We start from the raw sequence: 6,606 nt of genomic DNA on the forward strand, positions 1-6,606 counted from the left end.
AACTGTAACACCATGTTTCCTGCCATAATGATAGTGGACTAAACCTCTGAACTCTTAAGCAATTTCCAATTAAATACCTTTCTAAACTAAGAGTTGCCATGGTCATTGTGTCTCTTCACAGCAATAGAATATGTTGACTAAGCCAAGATTTGAAAACAAAGTGGGTGTTTTCGTAATGTATCATAAAAATTAAGTTTGGTTTTCCTCCTGTGAGAGTATTTTTTTCTACATTTTAGATTTTTCCTTTAATAATATACAGACTTTACCTCCGTCTTTTGTTTTCCTGGTCGAATTTAAATCCACATGTCACTAATTAATTCTTTTTAATCTTGTCATTTTAAACCTCTCTTTATTCTGGTAGCAGCAATGGAATCATAGACTAGTGTTGACTTATTGTTGATCACAGGTGACGTTTAACACAAATTAGTAGGTCTTTGGATGATAAATCTGGATATGGTGTTGAAAGAGTATAAAAGAAAATTGAGTTTTACATCTGATTTCTGATTTGCTCAAGCTGTTTAACCATCTTCTTTGTCTATGTGTGTGATTTTGTAGTTCAGTCAAGAAGCATGGCTATCATACCTCCTCTTTTATACAGGAGTAATCAATAATGAATAATTTCAAGACCTGGATGAAATTATTTGAATAAGGTTAAATGAGACATAAAAGAAAATGGACATTGGAGCATGCAGATTGGATAACAAGTAAATTCTTAAATTTAGAAGGCAAATATTTGTTTATGAATCTAGTCCACATCTATGTAAACCACAAAAGCATTTTTGTCCATCCTCTTCTCCAGTTCTATTCTCCTAGCTTCCTTTCCCCTCCCATGCTCCTAATTTGCTCAGTAGCAAGAAGGCTGTGTAGGGGGAAGAATAGAGGAGAGCAAAAATAACAGATACCAGAAGAGAGGGAGCCATTATTGGTTTAAAGAGAAATCAGGCACTTGGGAAATGTCCAGAGATCTACAAAGATGTCACCAACTAACAATCTAAGCAACAGTGGAGAGGCTACCTTAAATGTACCTCCCATGATAATGAGAATGACAACTAACTTATATGCCATCGTACAGCCTTCCCAGCAGCTGATGGAAGAAGAAGTAGATACCCACAGCTAAACATGAACTGAACTGGAATCCAGTTGCAGAGAAGGAGTGATGAGCAAAGGAGTAAACAACAAGCAGGTGAAACCCACAGAAACAGCTGACCTGAACAAGGGGGAGCTCTTGGACCCCAAACTGATAGCTGGGAAACCAGCATGGAGTTGATCCAGAGCCCATGACTGTGGGTGTCAGTGAGGAGGCCTTTAAAATCTATGGGGCTTCTTGTAGTAGATCAGTACTTATCCCTAGTATAGGAATGAACATTGGCAGCCCATTCCACATAGAGGGATACTCCCTCAGGCTAGATACATGGGGGAGCGCCTAGGCCCTATCACAAAGGATATGATAGACTCTGAAGCCCCCGATGGAAGACCTCACTCTCCCTGGGGAGCAGAAATGGTATGGGATAGGTAGGGTGTTAGTGGGGGGCAGGGGAGGAGAGGAAACTGGAATTGACATGTAAAACAATCTTGTTTCTAATTTAAATTAAACAATTGAGAAAAAGGCATTTTTATGTCTTTAGACATTTTATGTAGACTTTTTGAGATGTTTTAAAATATGCATCAACTTAAACAAGTCAATAGATTATAGTCAGTGAAATTGTAGCATTTTATATAAGCATTAAAATCGTCTCAGTTCAACTTTAAAATTACCATAGTATTTAGTTTTATTCTCTTCAAAAGATAAGCTGAGATGTTTTACAATGAAAAACAGGTCAGTAATTTTATAATCATTGTAGAACAAATAAAATTATTTGAGAAAATTACAAAAATAAACAATATAAAGAATTTCGTATGTAGTGCAGAGATCTAAATCAAATAAATGATCTACTAAAACAAACATTAGTTAAATAATTATTATTTACAAGGCATACTAAAGAAGAGAGAGAAGTATGAAAAGGCCATGGATAATAGAGTATTTAGTGCAGCCTATTGAAAAGGAGTCTGCTCTGCCTGTGCATATAATGGAAACAAAGAGAAGTAGTTTGAAGTTTATATGGTAAGTACAAGCCAGCCGTGGGAAGACCTAGTCTATCCTAGGAATAAATGCTGTGCTGATATTATAAATATCAATGATAAAATCGTTACAAGCAATTCCTTTTTCTGTACTAATAATCAGTACTAACAACATAATTTTATATATTATCAGCAGTTACAAGTTTAAATGTGCCAAGTTCTCAATGATATTAAAGAGTTTGAATGCTTTAATATTACAAACTATTTATATCATGCCAATATATAAAGTAAAAAATAATTTTAAAAGGAGTTTGATTCTTTATAGATATGATTTTATTTGGTTATTTAATAAAGCTTAATATACACATCTCTATTAAATATGTGTCAGAAATGGAGCTGTAGGCCTTTCTCCTAGTGTCTACTTATTAGTATAAGGGTAGCAAGCACCCTTGTACCCTTCCTTGGCTGGTAATATTCACTACAAAGGCAAACTACTTTTTACTCAGAAAGTGACAAGACATTGTGTTTTGTACAAGTGAATGCAAATATGCTGAAAAGTAGGGACTGTAGGCATCATCACTGAAAATAAATTATAAACTGCAGTATTTATTATAAAAGTAAAAAACTAATTGAATGATGTCATCCACTTCAATTGTTGCAACAAGACATTGAGATATTCTAAATCCTATAAATGACCTTTTTTAATGGTACATTTTTACCATTAGTAGGATAATGTGCAACTCTTAACCATTTGGAGGATTTGTGTGCTGAAGGGTGTGCATGTCTTTAATGACTGTTTAAGCATTTTAAGTTTGCTTGCCGTTGGATGTATACAGTCCTGTACACCGAGTAGATTCAATGTCCTTGCATAAATTCTCTTATTTCTTGTCACTTTTACATGCTTGTCAAAACAACTGCAAAAACATTTATTGGTTCACCTCTACTTTACCATTTTCTTTGTAGTTGACATTTACTAACTGGCTATTAGTCATTTATTTTTATCTCTAGAAAGGCCTCCAAATCCAAAGCAATTTACCCTGATCATTTTCCCCCATGCTAAATTATTTTGAACTTCTGAAGCCCTTTTATGTGAGTTTAGAGAGATAAAATACATCAGACAGAACTGTTTAATAAAACTTCAGTGAAGTGATAAATCAGAGGGCTATGGCACAATGTGCTGGTGGCACCAAATGATGCAAGAGACAGATCTAGTGTGATGAATCCCTTTGAAAATCAAAGAAATCTCATTCTGTTTAATTCATAAAAACAAACAAACAAACAAACCCTGATCTTTTCAACTCTGTTGTTCGAAGCACAATAGTTTGTTTCCTTTAAGTTGTGTTTTGTCTCATGTAATTATCAACAATGATTGTGTTTCCAAACATACTGAATTATCAATTTTTAAATACAACCTCTTTATTTTGTATTTACAGAATTTTTGTTTAATCTGTAAAATGCACAAAAGAAATGGCTCAGTGCTTCCCATGTTGTTCATTGTTGATATCCATACATGTTTCATGCCTAGAAACTTTAGCTTCATCAAATTCTTGTATGATGCAGGTTTGTCTAGTAAAGTTATACACACTCAGCTTTCTCAAAAGGGCCCTACAACAGTCATTCTTCCCTGAGGATTTGTTCAGGCAAAAGGAGGAAGATAAACTGTGGATTCAGGAAACCACCATTGGAGCAGTAGAACCACACAATTCTCCCTTCCCAGGGATGAAATCGACTCAGCTGATGTCTTAGGTGTGCTTACCTTCTCTCCTCCTCCTCTCTGATATGTTACTCTACTAACTGGTTACTGTTATTGAGGAAAATCATCAAGTCTACACAATTCCAGAGCTCTGACCTGAAAATCTATTCCCTTTTACTTATTCATTATGAGAATTTACAGCAAAACCTGAGGAGCACATCTTTTCAATCGCAGCAGAATTTACATCAGCTTTTAGATTTCTTTAGACATTTATAAACATACATATTCTAAGTAACTTTAATTCTTCACTCTAGGAAGGCCTACTAAACACCTTTCATTAACTTCATCATTCATAAATTGTTCTTTGTCTGTAAGGTTCCAATTTGCCATAAAAAATGGTGTATGGTTATAAGGGGTAAAGTAGAAATGATCAAAATATATTTTATATATGTATTCTTAAATAATTTCTGTAATTCTAGCAAATGCTTTTATAAATATCTAGAGATTGTATCAGGAAAATTTTCTTGATAGTAGTTTATAGATAATATTTCAGGAGTAAGATGTTAGGAAAGAGATTTTCTCCTCCGCCATGCCGAGTCTTTGTGTGGAGTCTGTTTCAGTAGCGTGTATCTCGACCTTGCCTGAGACTTTATTGCCTCTTTACCGAGGGCCTTATTGCCTCCTTACCGAGGTCCTTAGCTTGGTTCCAACTTACCTGGGACTTACCAGTCGACTGCCCTGACTGCAGGAAGTTCTGAACCGTTCACCCATGGAAGTTCCCCATAGGGGCAACCACTCGTTACGTCTATCTCTACCAGCAAGAGAAACACGACCACAACTCTTCTTCAAGCAGTTTATTCAGGAACCTTGTTCATCAGCTTCTCTCCTCTCCCAGCCCCTCTAAGCCCTTAAGTAGATGCTCAGTGCCCAATCTGCTCATGCCATCTGGCAATCCCGGATAGGCCACAGAAGGAGGAAGAGCGCCAGATGCCTCAAGCACTTCCAAATAAGGCTTGTTTACAGCTAAGTTCGGACTACATGGCATCCAGCCAGGCACCATCTTAGGGCTGTGGCTCTCCACATGTTTCGACACCAGGACCCACGAAGAGACGATGATACTGGGCACAGAAGGTGGAGAGGACTTCGTGGTGAAGGTCCGAGACTTGCCCTGGTGTTGCTCTGCGGATGAAGTGCAGCGTTTTTTTTTGTTATTTTTTTTATTTTCTGACTACAAAATTCAAAATGGGGCTCAACATATTCGTTTCATCTACACCAGAGAAGGCAGACCAAGTGGTGAGGCTTTTGTTGAACCTGAATCAGAAGATGAAATCAAATTGGCCTTGAAAAAAGACAGAGAAACTATGGGACACAGATATGTTGAAGTATTCAAATAAAACAACATTGAAATGGATTGGGCATTGAAGCATTCTGGTCCAAATAATTCTGACAAGCCAATGATGGCTTTGTACGACTTAGAGGACCCCCTTTTGGATGTAGCAAGGAAGAAATTGCTCAGTTTTTCTCAGGGTTGGAAATCATGCCAAATGGGATAACATTGCCAGTGGACTTCCAGGGGAGGAGAACAGGGGAGGCCTTCATGCAGTTTGCTTTACAAGAAATAGCTGGAAAGGCTCTAAGGAAACACAAGGAAAAAATAGGGTACAGGTATATTGAAATATTTAAGAGCAGTCGAGCTGAAGTTAGAACTCATTATGATCCACCAAGAAAACTTATGGCCATGAAGCTGCCAGGTCCCTATGACAGACCTGAGGCTGGCAGAGGGTATAACAGCATTGGCAGAGGAGCTGGGTTTGGGAGAATGAGGCGTGATGCTTATGGTGGAGGTTATGGAGGCTATGAATATTGCAATGGCTATAATGATGGCTATGGATTTGGTTCAGATAGATTTGGAAGAGACCTCAATTATTTTTCAGGAATGTCTGACCACAGATATGGGGATGGTGGATCTACTTTCCAGAGTACAATGGGACACTCTCTACACATGCGGGGATTACCATACAGAGCTACTGAGAATGACATTTATAATTTTTTTTTCACCACTCAACCCTGTGAGAGTACTTATTGAGATTGGACCTGATGACAGAGTAACTGGTGAAGCAGATGTCGAGTTTGCAACCCATAAAGTTGCTGATGCAGCTATGTCAAAAGACAAAGCAAACATGCAACACAGATATGTTGAATTCTTGAATTCTACAGCAGGAGCAAGCGGTGGTGCTTATGGTAGCCAAATGATGGGAGGCATGGGCTTGTCAAACCAGTCCAATAACGGTGGCCCAGCCAGGCAGCAACTGAGTGGTAGTTATGGAGTTGGCTATGGTGGCCAGAGAAGCATGAGTGGATATGACCAAGTTTTACAGGAAAACTCCAGTGATTTTCAACCAAACATTGCATAGGTAGCCAAGGAGCAGTGAACAGCAGCTACTACAATAGGGGAAGCCATGCATCTATGGGCTTGAATGGAATGGGAGGGATGTCTAGAATGTCCAGTATGAGTTTTGGATGGGGAATGTAATTGATTTTGATTGATGACTGACTCTTGGTCATTTTTTATGGAAAAGAAACCCTTCATTTTAACAGTTTTGTGATCCACCTTGTAATTTTTATGTCTACTCTCTTAAGTGAAAATTGGCATCACCCAAAGGACTAAAGTTCAATGTTGAATATAGTCACCTAGGATGATGATACAGTGAACCATAAATGGGAAACAATTCCCAGCTATTCTCTAGTAATTTAGCATGTGAGTAAGCAGTAAGCAGTAAGCAACTTTAGGTTAAAGCAGTTGAATTATTGAAACTGAGCAAATAAGACACATTCTCATATGCACTTTATCAAAC

General features: G+C 37.6%; 1 pseudogene; it reads left to right on the top strand.

Moving 5' to 3' along the window:
- Positions 1 to 4,863: 4,863 nt before the first annotated feature.
- LOC100774536 lies at positions 4,864 to 6,254 on the top strand (annotated as a pseudogene).
- The last annotated feature ends 352 nt before the right edge of the window (positions 6,255 to 6,606 follow it).

Source organism: Cricetulus griseus, chromosome 5 (genome assembly GCF_003668045.3).
Source record: "Cricetulus griseus strain 17A/GY chromosome 5, alternate assembly CriGri-PICRH-1.0, whole genome shotgun sequence".
Taxonomy (NCBI): Eukaryota; Metazoa; Chordata; class Mammalia; order Rodentia; family Cricetidae; genus Cricetulus; species Cricetulus griseus.